This window comes from Stylophora pistillata, chromosome 2 (assembly GCF_964205215.1).
Source record: "Stylophora pistillata chromosome 2, jaStyPist1.2, whole genome shotgun sequence".
NCBI lineage: Eukaryota > Metazoa > Cnidaria > Anthozoa > Scleractinia > Pocilloporidae > Stylophora > Stylophora pistillata.
Window position 1 is genome coordinate 38,322,035 of NC_142520.1, and position 14,180 is coordinate 38,336,214.

At 37.6% G+C, this 14,180-nt stretch overlaps 1 protein-coding gene and 1 pseudogene across 2 annotated transcripts in view; one reads left to right on the forward strand and one right to left on the reverse strand.

Moving 5' to 3' along the window:
- LOC148739388 (uncharacterized) overlaps window positions 1–14,180 on the forward strand; it is a 77,052-nt gene that overhangs the window by 28,615 nt on the left and 34,257 nt on the right. The window lies entirely within an intron of this gene.
- LOC148739391 (uncharacterized) lies at window positions 6,468–13,177 on the reverse strand (annotated as a pseudogene). The gene is made up of 5 exons (XR_015997362.1): window positions 12,887–13,177; window positions 12,479–12,786; window positions 9,355–9,467; window positions 8,065–8,300; window positions 6,468–7,192 (listed from the first exon to the last, which is right to left on the reverse strand). The product of XR_015997362.1 is annotated as an uncharacterized LOC148739391 (transcript).

Consider the following 14,180-nt stretch of genomic DNA (forward strand, 5'->3'; position numbering starts at 1 on the left):
AATAAAATCACGATATAACTGTGTACGGAAAAAATTAACATAACACAAATGAATGGGAAGACTTTTTCTTAAAACGTGTGAAGTTTGGTGTTGACTGAATTAATTTTAAGCCTTTAACGGAGCTTGGGTTTTGCAGTTAATTTTGGACAATTTGCCAGGCAGAAAACCGCACTTAAACTGCGTTTTCAAATTTTCGCAAATTTCTGAAAAATTAACACTCGTCGGAACTTTTAAACTTGACTTTTGAAAACAGTTTACCAAAGGGTATCGTTGAGAAAAATATGAGCAATTCACCAAAATGTTCGCTGACGGACGATTCTCTATCCTTACAGGCAGCCATTCTTAAAGACCTGTGAAAGCGTATTGTGATCGTCCGGGTGAGTGTAGCCCTGAGAACGACTGTTGTCGGTAGTGGCCTGGTGACTGACGTTTCGATAACCTGTGCGGAAGTCATCATCAGAGTAAAAAGGTAGTAAACCAGCTTTCCAGAGTCAGTCGTTGAAAGTAGTTAGGGATATCAGGCATTGCGCACAGTCCCAGACAATATTGTGGTTCTGACTTTGAAAAGCTGGTTTACGAATCTAGAACAGACTCCCCTAAACAGGTGTTAACTACTACCGGCTCTATACAAACAACTCATTCACGACGTTAACATTACAAACGAATCGAGTAGAACGACCTAACTTTACTCTCTCGGTCTTATAAAGGAAGGCTGAGAGTTTTTAAAGAAACTGTGGTGCTGCGTCGGTGGGGGTAGCAAGGTAATTTGTTTATATCAACTGAGTTGAAATTGTAAATTGGCCACCCTAACGAGTTAATAAACCTGACCTTTCGAGCGTTAGCCCTTCGAAACGTCAGCTTTTTTAACTCGTTACAGTGGCAAATTTGCAATTTCAACCCAGTTGATATAACCAAATTCACTCGGTCTTACTTTTAAGTGACGCTTACAAGGAATACAGAGTTACCCTTCAATCGAGATCCAGTCTTTGTACTTCTTAGATGATCAAAGGCGGAAGAAATAAACTATAACGCACTATACATGCCGTCACTAAACTGTCAGCAACATTTTCATCAGGATAGACAGCAATCAGCTACGTTGGCAATAGGTTTCGGCTTTCCTTTCTTATCTTTTTTTACTACTTTTTCAAGTAATTTCTTTTCTGCATACATAATGAGAAGAATTGACATACCTTAAATACAATTTAAATATGTCCTCAAAAAACGCGTGCGTACATCCACACAGACACGCAAGGATGAATTTCGTCATTTCATTAAATATTTCAAGTTCTTTCACCGTAGAGGACATTTGTCAAAAAAAGAAATATAACGCATCATTGAAATGTTAACTTTTTCGAATTCCCCATAATTTGCCGCGCTTGACTGCATCGTATTTTCTAGGCAACACAGTTAAACAATAGCTCCACAGATGTTTTAGAAAAATCCCTTATTTAGGTGAGCAAAGACGAGACGTGCTCTGAGTGGAGAGCCTGAATGATTTATTGTTTTTGGCGACTTTTTATCAGTTGTGGCGTTTGTTTACCTTTGCACAATGTTTCACTCTAATTTTTTATCACTTAGGAGTGTTTGAATTTTTCTTAGCCAAATCATCGTATTCCCAACAAAAGCCAAGTCATGGAATCATGAGCTAAGCGTTTAGAAGGATAAGATATAGAAATTATTCAATCACGTACAGCTGTAAGGCGTTTCAAATGATATGATATACAAATTATTTTACCACGTAAGTCGCCAAGTAAACAGCAAGCAAACTTATGATCTCAGTTTAGCCATATTTCGTCACAATTAATTCAAAATTCAATCACAGAAAAACTGTCATATTGCCAACCATAACACTCTGTAAATGATATAACTAGATCATTGGTGATACCATGGTGTGAGACAACAAAGAGAGGAGGTCCTAACAGGTTTCGGCACTGCTTTTTACATACTATTTTGACAAATTTTTCATTCTTTTCCACGTTTATAAGCAGGACTAACCGATGTTGACGGCATCAGAATCATGTAAAATAAATTGAAAAAAAAAAAGGTTGAATTTTCTCCCTCAATAAATATATAAATTTGTTTCAGTGGAAAGAAATCTAAAATATAATTCTAGGCGTGTTGGTTTCGCAATACAGTACGGTTTCGATAACAACTTTTCGACTTCATTAAAAAAATATTTTCCCTTGGGGCATTTCTCCTGCATCACGAACAATTATGAATAATATTGAACCAGATAACGTATCAAAATACTGTAATGATGAAATCGATATCCGTCTTTTTGGATAAATTTATCCAAATTGTTGTACTTGTCTGATGGAAGTAGCTCCCACCGGCCTTTTCCGGTCTCGGAAACCCTTGCCTCCAAGTTGTATGAAAAGCACTTTGGGTTATTTGCACAGACAAACCCACATTCGTCGCCGTCTTTAACTTGAAATGAACTGATGCTACTCATGTCTAGGTAAGAAAACCTTTCTTCTACCATCATCATCAACAACACGTCTTCTGGGGAATCGCGGTTGAGACCTTTGAGAGAAAAGGTTAACGAAGATTTTAGAAACTGCCATTGACCTAGCTCTTCTAACTGCTAGATCCATTACAAATTACGAACAAAATTTGAAATTCAGACTTAAAATAAACTTTGCTGTACCTTGTGAAGTATGAAGATAACCGAAAAAGCAGACCAGTTAAGGCAAACATTTTCCAAGTTTCAGTTTATTCTTTATTTTATTCTTTACTATTGTTTGTGTCATACAAGTGAATTCCTAAGATTGGCCAAAGCCAGAGGCTTAAATGGCTTATGGTCAGAAACAAAGACTAGTTTTTCAAAGAACAGTAGACTAATCTAAGTATTCTAATATAATCTAATCTAATGAAATCTAGGTAATAAACACTAATCGGGGTATATTAGAAGTTCAGTATAATGTTCACTAATTTACAAAGAGCAGTAGATTAATCTAAGTAGTAAACAATAGTCCGGGTATATCAGAGGTTCAGTATAATATTCAATTTTGGTAGCTAAAAAATATAATTCAGGTTCAAGAAGTACAATTTAAGCTTCTTTTTGAAGTTACTAATGGTAAGGCTGTTACGGCAAGTCAGAGGGATATCATTCCAAATAGTTGGGGCTTGGGAACAAATGGCAAATTGATACCTACGCGAGAATTTGTGTAAGTTAAAACAAGAGCGAGTTGAATAATCATTAAACGCACGATTGAAATGTAAAAGCGAAGAAAGAGTGGCAGGCACAAGGCGATTGAAATATGAGAAAACAAAACAGGATACATGGAATTTGTAAGTGGAGCGAAAGAATGTTGAACTTAGAAAAAAGAAGTTTAGTATGTGTTAGTGGAGGAGAGAATGTAATAATGCGAATGGCTTTCTTTTGTAGTATATAAAGTGGTCCGAGGTAGGAGGCAAAGGTAGACCCCCAAATCAAACTACAATAATTAATGTATGGTAGGAAAAGAGAATTATATAAAGTTTTCAGGGTATGGGAGGGAAGATCTCGTCTTGATTTACGTAAAATTCCTATAACCTTAGCGACCTTATCACAGACAGTAATAATATGATGTTTCCATAAGAGATTTTCATGAATGATAATTCCAAGAAATGTACATTTCTCCACCCGGGTTACAGGAGTGTTATTTGTATAGATGTTAACTTTGGAGAGATCAATCTGTTTACGCCGTGGATGGAAGATAATGCATTTGGACTTGTCAGGGTGGATAGTAAGTTTGTTTACATTAAACCAGGAGAAGACATGAGAAAGTTCTTGATTAACAATGTTTTCTAGAGTAGCCAAGTCTTTATGACGAAAAAAAATATTGGTATCGTCAGCAAAGAGAATGAAAGAGAGGTAACTAGAGGAGTGGAAAATATCATTAATGTATAAGAGGAAAAGGAGAGGGTCAAGACCTGAACCCTGAGGGACCCCACACTTGACTGTTTTATTGGAAGACACATGGCCATTGACCATAACATATTGCTGCCTATTAGTCAAATAACTATTGAGCCAGGCTAGAGGAGTACCACGGATACCATAAAAGTTTAATTTGTCGTTAAGTATCTGATGGTTGACTGTATCAAATGCCTTCTTTAAAGTCTAAGAAAATTCCAACAGTGCATTCATTATTTTCAAAGCCTTCATAAACATTGTTACCATATTCAAGAATAGGCATTGTAGTAGAGTGGTGTGGTCTGAAGCCATATTGAAAGCGGTTAAGGATGTTAACCGCTTTCAATATGGTTGACCGCCGGGTTCCATATCTCCTTTCTCCGAGATGTTAAATTGTTAACTTATAGACGCGATAAAAAAACGCCAACCGAATGGCTGTACCAAAGTTATATTATTTCCTAAAGAGGCTTTAAAGAGGATTGTTTTCAAAAAATTCGTTGTTATTTGACTAAAAAGAAATGCAATTAAATGATGCGAGTACGGTTTCTAGGATATTGGCGTTTGAAGTAAGTTAATTGAGCACCTGTCTCCATGAGACCAAAGAGCATATATCATCTATGGTAAACGGTTTAACAAAGCTAACTGCACCTGCATAATCAAGTAACTCAACGTTATTTTATATAGCTTCGAAAAGATGTTGTATGTTGTATGTTGAAACACTGCGTACGTGTATATGGGGAAAAACAAGAGAAGCATGCATGAGCTGCCATTGCGCTGCCTGATTAAACCGTTTCTTTCGACATCCTTTCCGTACCTTCACCTGTTTCGAATGGTAGCAGAACTAGCTTAGACTTCCTGAGGTGTGACCTTATCACTAATAATTAAACTGAGTGATAATGTTCATGATTGTTTATTGTAATCCCTTCCTCAACATTGAGTATTAAATACAAAAACTGTTGATAAAAGTTTTGACCCCTACTTGATTTAATTCTAGTGCTCTCATTAGATCCCTTGGTCGATCCTTTTTATCAGCTTATATTCATTTTATAATTAGTAAAAATAACTTACACCGTTGCTTAGCTAGAAACGAAATCAGCGTGCATATTATTGCTAAGAATCTGTAAATATTGTTATCACCTTTATCGTTAAAACTTCCTCATTTTTTTGCCATTGATATTGTTATCACTATTTTTGTTATCATCATTACTGCTATCATTAGCAATGGTAATAGGACTGAGTGGACCGTGAGTGATAACAAAATCGGCGCGCGATCGTCCGATCTGCTTATCACCGTATGTTACAGACCGAATTGGACGATGTGAAGTCTTATTACCAATTAATTATAAAAAAAAAAAAAAAAAGCAACAAAACAAAACAAAACAAAGCAAGAAACAAAATATAATTTCCGACAAAAGAAGAATGTCCAAGTAATAAAAGAAGAGAAAAATCTGCATTAATAAAACCAACTAGCCTGCAATCATGACTTCATTACTAGGATTACTTTGCTCACGAATAAGTTGACGGCCTTGAGCAATGTTAGCCAGAGAGAAGACTGCAAGTTGTTCTGCACTAACGTGCCAGTTTAATAGCAGAAAATTGGGGTTGATCTAGCTATATATGAAAAGTGCCTTGACTATATTTAATCTTTAACGGATTTTCCTGTGAATTCGTGGAACAGGTCAGTCACATCTAAAGCAACAAAAACAAATAAAAGTGACTATTGTGAAATCATTGTGAAATAAAAATTATTTTATCATGTATAGATAAAATAGGTGCTATCATCTGTGCGAGTTGCCTAAATCAACAATAGATCCTCTCTACATTTCACCTTATTTTACAATTAACTATGATCAAATTAACAAATAGATTCTATTTTGTCTTGCATCTGTTTAGTAATAAATCATAGATGACGTCAAAATGTAGCAGGAACAAAAAAGAGGCACACGAGGTACAAGGCAATATTTTGGTCAGAAGTTCTTTTCAGACTAATGACCAACCAGGCACTTTTAAATGCGCTCGTGCACGATGTAAAATGTTTCCTTTCATTCACAACACAGAGAAAATATCGGGACTCAAACGATCCATTAAGATCACCGATCACTTCACGTGCACCTCCGCCAATGTAAATCTATTGCATAACTTGCACTTATATCAAAAAGATTTACATCGGCGAAACAGGCAGAAGACTAGGTGACCGATTCTGAGAACACGTTCGCGACGTGGAGAGGAATGACAAGGACACATCGAAACCAATCGCTAGACATTGTAACTAACCTAATCATTCCAAGCAACGTATGGCAATCTGCGGTCTTTCCTTACACTTAGGTAGCACGGAAAGCCGTAAAACTCTTGAACAAAAGCTCATCTTTCAAACAGGCAGTCTAAATCCCACAGGTATCAACGAACGCTTTTCATTCCACTAATTTATTTATTTTCTCGTTGCCATGTTCCCACCAATCACGTAGCTCCATTTTATGCTTTTAAAAGCACACACAACCCACAATTCCTCTATTCGCTCCGACGAAGGGCTAACGCTCGAGACGTCAGCTTTTATAATCATAGCGGTGGCCAATTTACCATTTCAACTTTGTTGATATATTGAAATTACTTCGTTACCCCCACCGACGCAGCCCCAAACAGTTTCTTTAGAAACTATCAGTCTTTACACACGAGGTACAGCCTAGCTAGACTATAATTATTTTAGTATTTACAAAGCATATCCTTAATTTATCCTTCAGCAAGTTGAGTTGTAGTTACTATTAGTACTCTAAATTTCTCGATGCAGATAAGTAGAAGCTTTCTCGATGACCTATAGGACAGTAAATAAGAAGTGCTGAGACTAACAGAGAATGTTCTACTTCTATCGAAAGTAACACGGTAGGATATAAAGAGTCTTTGTGGGATAGTTATCATGGCCAATTGAATCCCAGTCTGGTAAATCGTTTTTTGATGGCAGTAATGTGGATGAAAAGGTATTTCGACCAAGATAAAACACCTCCCAGTCATCGGATGTAAAGACGAATGTACCGGCCAAGATTGCGGTTAGATCTTGTACTCCTTTTGGTGACTCGTAGTTGCCACCAGAGGCAAAGTCAGCATATGAATTGCTGCTGCTGTTGGCATTATCCGATATATAAATGTCCCAGCCACTTCCGAATGTTGGACCATAACTAGAAGTGCTTCAGTGAATGGCATATGCCGGCTGCAGCACTATGATCTTAAATGGATGAAGCTCCTCTTTGTTCCGTAAAGAAAATATAAACACATTGGAAGTGGTGGGAGAAACACTTGTAGAGTCTGAAGAACAAAAGCGTGCACATTATTGAGACGTCTTTTCGATTTGAAAATGCAACATGTGCAAACCTATTAATTTAATAGACAAATGACAAATGGTGAATCGTAACTTCGGAATAAAATGACAACTAAAAGAAAATGGTTATTATAGTTTTGTTACAAGCGGAAGGAAAATAAGAAAACTTTTAATATTCTCTGAAATTCAAGACATAATTGAATTTTACTTGCCAGCGATTTCTTTTGTTTTCGATTTTAATTCCATTCGTTTTGTGACAAATAATGACAAAAACAATTCATTATCTGTATGGACTGATCGATCGATTGATAAATTAAACTGATCTGAAAAATTTTCACATCAGCCGCTTAGCAACATACTGGCCATGTTATTGGAGAAAATTCAAACAAACAAAAACAAAAATGTTCCCAGTCAGAATGTGCGGACCTTAAGCAGCAGAGTTCGAACGTCATGACTTCCAGCCAAATGTTTTCCCGTCCACCCCTCCTTCTCAGTTAACTCACAAGACGATTTCTATATTGCTGATTCTGGCATTATGCGGGATTCGTGTCACATGTGAACCGGGTGATCTCATAATAGCCTCTCTGTCTCAGTTGAACATCACAGGAGTGCGGAGTCTGAAGGTCTCACGTTAGAATCTTCTTGGGAATTCTTAATTTTCTCTTTGTCCCACGCTCACGAGAGAACGCTTTTCTGAGTCATCAAGCTCATACTCATGTACACATTTAAAAAAGTATTTAAGTCTTGAAATTATATAAAGCCAGCTTTTTCAATTGTAGAAAAAAGTTCTACCTTCGCCTCTTGTCAATGTTGGTAAAAGGAAAGCCTCGAAAATAAGTTAGATGAAAGTTATATTTACCCCAAGGAATATCAGCGTATCCTCCAAACACGTACTGGCCATTTTTGATGATGGTCACGGTGTGATCTTTATGGTCGCACCTGGTGTGGAAGATTGCAACAGCCCAGCCAGGTGTGGAGGCGCGGTGACACAGCAACCAATGGGAGTTGTTTCCGACAGCAGGCTCCAGAAAATGTGAAAGGTTTCCGAGAAACATTGCGTTGTCCACCAATATTGGAGAATTGATTGAAATACCTAAGAAAGAATATAATTGTCCGTTAGGCATTAAACTGAATTAAATCTAGTCTAGTCACTTGTCTGTTGAAATTTAACCCGCCAGACAAAAACATGTGAAAAGTTCTTACTGTTGGCTGTTAGCACTCCTAGTCACAAGCAATAAAAGAGATGCCTTTTTACCTTTTTATTTTGTTTATTTTAATACGGTCAAATTGCAAGGTGGCTAGCGCTGAAATTTTCACTGTTTTCCTGTTCTTTTTTTTTTCTTTTTGTGAAAGTTTGGTCTGCTACCAGTGGAGCCCATATCCGATTGCACGGTTCTTCATCTCTTACTTTGGACTCATCCTTCGATCGAATCATGTATTTTGGGGATTGTGAGGGATGCTGTATTTTTCACAATGAAAATAATGCAATTCTTTTGTTCACTTATTTTGCAGTTGTTTTTGTTCGTTTTCTCGTCAATTCATGAGGTTTGATTTTCACGCAAGAGTAAAAATTACATCTCTCAAGCGTTATACCAGAAATACATGCACTCTTGTCTGGCAGTCATTCAACAAGAGCCACAGCATTACTGCAAGTCCTTAATCTTAGATCCTCCGTGTCTGTATAAAATTATCGTTAAAGGGCCTTTCATGACAAACCTGACGTAATATTGCATTGCCTGCCAGAAAAGTCCTTTGGACAACGGCATTCGAAGCTGTTGACTTGATCGATGCAAGTTCCACCGTTTAGATACGAATCTTTCTCGCAGTCGTTAATATCTGTAGAGAAAAAAATTAGAATTGTTATCAACACATCAGGAACGTATATAGTCAAACTCGGGGGATTGTTGGGTGATTTTTAGCACTATTCCTTTATTCTCGTTGATTTAAAATAAAGCCTCCAATGGACCACCAAGGGGTTCTAATGAAACATTAGTGTCAACACCTCCAGGCAATTGAAACCCAAGGGTCAAGATTTCGTCTAAGGAATTGGCAAGTTGAAAATCAGTCTTACGCCTCATAATATATAACGCAGATAGAATGGTTAGAGAGGACAGGAATGTTTTAAACTAATACGTAAAATTCTTTCCCTGTTTTGCAGTCTTTCCCCTCAAATCCATTTTTGCAAACGCACACATAGCTATTTTTCTTGTACTGCGGTACGCAAGTCCCATTGTTTTGACAGGGTTCTTTACTGCAAGGAGTCTAAAATGGAAGCAGAGGTAAAACAGTTAGTCAACAGTACACATGAAGTTTTCCTAAGAAACAAAAGAAAACCCCACTCACTAATTACAAACTGGTGCCACGGTTCTATGCAGTTGTATTGGTGCTGAATTTTGTCGATTATGCGTGCTAATAAAGCAGGTTTTTATTGCAAACTCGGGCTTGTGTGATCAGGTATATATATTTCTATGAGGCTAGAATTTAATCAAAGCTATGACCATCTCCATTCTTTGGCGGGGAAAGTACGATACACCTGATTATGCAAGTGCGACTCAGTCACGAACTAATTTAATACTGAGATCAAGCATTAATTATTGAGGAAAATGCTCCCAAGGAAAGATGGCAATCATCCTCAAAAAGAGACTTTGCTCCTCGTTAGAGCTTTGGAGGAGCTGGATATCTCAGTAGACTATCTTCTTCTTATGGTGGAACAGAGAACTCACTCTGATACGCAAATTAAAGTGCTAAGTGAAACCCATGAAAAGCCCACTGAGTGTTAGCCCTAGTAAAGGGTAATAGGGAGCTACACGAGGTAAAGAGAAAATTCTTATGACCTCGGTGGGAATGGAACCCACGACCTCCGTATTAAATCTACCTTTGCTATGCCGAATAAGCTACGAGGTCGGACAAAGAAAGTTGGGGTCGATTAAGGCGGTGAATCGCGGGGAAGAGTAGAGGCCCGTTTAAACGGTTTAAACATTTGCTTCAACATGCATTCAACACTTTGTTGCATGTTCGGTGCGTTTAAACAGGTCTTCCAACATTTTTGAAAACGTAAAAATGTCGAAAGGTTGTTAAAAGCGTGTCTAATCAAGTTTAAATCGGTTTAAACTGTCATTTAACTTTTCCTTTGTAGGGCCTTTGTGAGGCCTGTCAAAGGCCTCCGAACAATTTTGTTTTCACATGATGCACGATCCGCGCAGTAGATAGCGCTATTTAAGCAATAGCGAAAATCAGGCCTGAAAAAAATCAGGCCTGTACGGGATTCGAACCACTGACCTCTGCGATACTAGTGCAGCGCTTTACCAATTGAGCTAACAAGCCAACTGGGAGCAGGCCGTTAAGTTATGAACTTCATATATTTCACTGTATCTGATTTATCACTTTCACGGGTTTCTTACCAATCAACTTAACGGCCTGCTCCCAGTTGGCTTGTTAGCTCAATTGGTAGAGCACTGCACTAGTATCGCAGAGGTCAGTGGTTCGAATCCCGTGCGGGCCTGATTTTATTTTTCAGGTCTGATTTTCGCTATTGCTTAAATAGCGCTATCTACTGCGAAGATCGTGCATCACACGTATCTAATACCGCAGTTCAAAAATATATGAACTTCATATATTTCATTGTATCTGATTTATCACTTTCACGGGTTTATTACCAATCAACTTAACGGCCTGCTCCCAGTTGGTTTGTTAGCTCGATTGGTAGAGCACTGCACTAGTATCGCAGAGGTCAGTGGTTCGAATCCCGTACGAGCCTGATTTTTTTCAGGTCTGATTTTCGCTATTGCTTAAATAGCGCTATCTACTGCGAGGATCGTGCATCATACGTATCTAATACCGCAGTTCAAAAATATATGAACTTCATATATTTCATTGTATCTGATTCATCACTTTCACGGGTTTATTACCAATCAACTTAACGGCCTGCTCTCAGTTGGCTTGTTAGCTCAATTGGTAAAGCGCTGCACTAGTATCGCAGAGGTCAGTGGTTCGAATCCCGTACGAGCCTGATTTTTTTCAGGTCTGATTTTCGCTATTGCTTAAATAGCGCTATCTACTGCGAGGATCGTGCATCATACGTATCTAATACCGCAGTTCAAAAATATATGAACTTCATATTTTTCAGTGTATCTAATTTTGTTTTCGCGTCCAACATTTGCCCAACATCCGTTCAACTTTTGTTGAACGAATGTTGGTCAAGTGTTGAAACCGTCTAAACGTGCCTTAAGGGTACATATAAATGTTTTACCGCGTACTCTGAACACAAACAGAGAAATTCGGGGTCGATTTGTGTTCATCCCTCGTAGATTAGTCGGCAGAGCAACGGGACTTTTCATAGGTCTCACTTAGCACTTCAATTTACGCTTTAGATTTAATTCGCTGTTCCACCATTTGTGTTCATAGTGCCACGCGGCACAACATTTATACGTATCTTCTTCTTAGTTGAGTAACTCCCCCTTTCCTTGTTCGAAAAATATATAGCTATATTCGCTTACCTTCTCTATTTGAAATAAATAGGTGTTAATGATAGAAAAGAGAGAGGTATGTTTTCTTTAAAGCAGTATAACTATATCATATAGAGACAAGTAGCCATAGAGTAAAAACTGTTGTTTCGCGTGAAGAACAGAATATACAATTTTCTTTGACATTTTGTTCAAATTTGCATAAACATATAATTTGAATTCTTCCGTCATTAAATTGATTTGATTTTAAACAGCTGCAGCTATCACACACGAGGCTACGTAGCTGCATGAAGAAAGATAACTAAGTAAAAATAGGAGACTTTTTTCTACTTTTAACGTTCTGAATCTGTGGTAACTGTCTTCTGTGCTTTTGTTTTCTGAAAGGTTTTCTTTTGTTGTATATTTGCACTCGTGAATTTTCGTAATCAAATTGAATTCCATAAACATGTCTTGTATTCATTTTCCACGCAAAAGACGTGACTATGTAACCTCTGAAGCGAAGCCAAGAGGGAGTTTTCCGCTGTCGAAACTCAAACCACCGCAAGGAAGATGTGTTAAATTATCTCTTTACGCGTTATTTGTGCGTCTAGGGAGATCTGAAGCATTTGAGAGGTTTGGAGAGCACCCAAGATATTAGAAATACTCCAAGGGACATTAGCTCCAATTAAATCGGACAGGACTGTTGCGAAACCCTGAACGTGTGTATTGCAATCCTGTCTGATAACCACCTGTCTAATTACATGTTTCCCCTGGGGAATTTTCTCCAACAGCACGCAAAACGTTGTTCATGTTGAACACCAGACCACTCACCTGGATCCCGTAATGATGGAATCTCTGGCTGATGAGAACTTTGTCCGAGTTGTTGTACTTGTCTGATGGTAGCAGCTCACATACACGGATTCCTGTTTTGGAGACACTTGCCTCCAGGTTTTATGAAAAACACAAAGGGTCGATAAGGCAGGCAAACCCACACTCGCCGTCCTTTTGAACCTCAACTGACTTGATCTTGCTGATGTTTAAATAGGAAAACGTTTCTTCTACCATCTTCATCAGCCACACGTTGTCTGAGGATTCTCGACTGAGACCTTTGTTAGAAAAGGTCCGGACGTTTTTATCACCTATCACAGGGAAATGATTTCGTCACTTGTAAAGCTATCCTGAACGCTCTCTAAATTGAACAAAGAAATTGAAATAAACAGAAAGTATGCTTTGTAGTACCTTGCGAGGTATGAAGACAGCAAAAAAGGAAGAGTAGTAAAGGCAAACAATAAGGGAGTCTAAGGCGAACCAGCTCCATATCTTTTTTCCTGATATATTGCGTTGTTACTTCACTCGATATGAATAATGTAACTAGGTCCATCTTCATAAGTTATAATTCTTAGTAGTTAAAGGAAGTTTTTGCTATTGGACCAGATCATGATCAATGACCATTGCGTAATTTGTAAACTGATAATGTTCAAAGGAAGTCCTTAGAGTACCTGTCTTGGTGAGATCTTGATTATTGCTCAACAATTTAACAATGAAACCAACTGCACCTGTATAAAACAATCCCTTGACGTCTTTTTATCAGAGAATGGCTTAATTGCTAAACGGATCGAAGTAGAAATTAAAGCCTTTGAAAGTACGGGGTATATAAGTAACTTTAAACAAGAAATGAATTAGATGTTACATTTTGGCAACCTAAATGCCCCCATCTGATCAATTTTAAACCCAAGTAAGCGAGTTTGAATATCAAAGAGATGGTAATGTCTGGCTCGCCGTTTGTTTCAAAATGACTCAGTTGATGACATGGAACTTAATTGCACGAGTTACTGCTAAATCCTGATGGTTTATTTTCCATTATCTACCTTGATATCGTTTTTAGCTTATTATTCCATTTGCTATCTAACTTGATGCGAGAGATTATAAATTCTCTTGCTTGATATCAATGCTATACTTCCGTGATGTTAGACTCTGCCCTGATTTCATTAATCCCCGATAAGTGACATGTTACATATTCTACTTTAATTAGTACCTCGCCACTGCTAAAGAAAAGGGTTTATGTTCCATTTCAGTGTATTGATATCGAATCTTATTTTCTACAGCCACTTTTTTAACTGTATATCAATTTGAAAGGACAAAGGCATCACATAAATTGAATTTTCCTACCTCAACTTCATTTTATGTAAATTTCACGCAGTATTTTCTTCTCTTTTCTTTTTTTTTTCTTCTTCTTCTGGGTTTTGTTTTGTTTGGTCATGTTTTGTTTTGTTTTGTGACTGTTTTGTTTTGGTTTGGGTTAATTTTTTCAATTTTGAAAGAGTGAAATCAATAAGTATGTTAAAAAAATGTACTTGATTTTCCTAAAAAAAGCTCTCCTTCTCTGCATTTCACAGCCGCGAAAAGGACGGAATGTAATGCTGCGAAATATTTACCATGTAAAAGTTATTTAACAGTGTTTTTTCGTCTCAAACTGGGTCTTTTGCTCATGTGGACAACACAACCCAACTGCCACTCATGATCAGAACCAAAG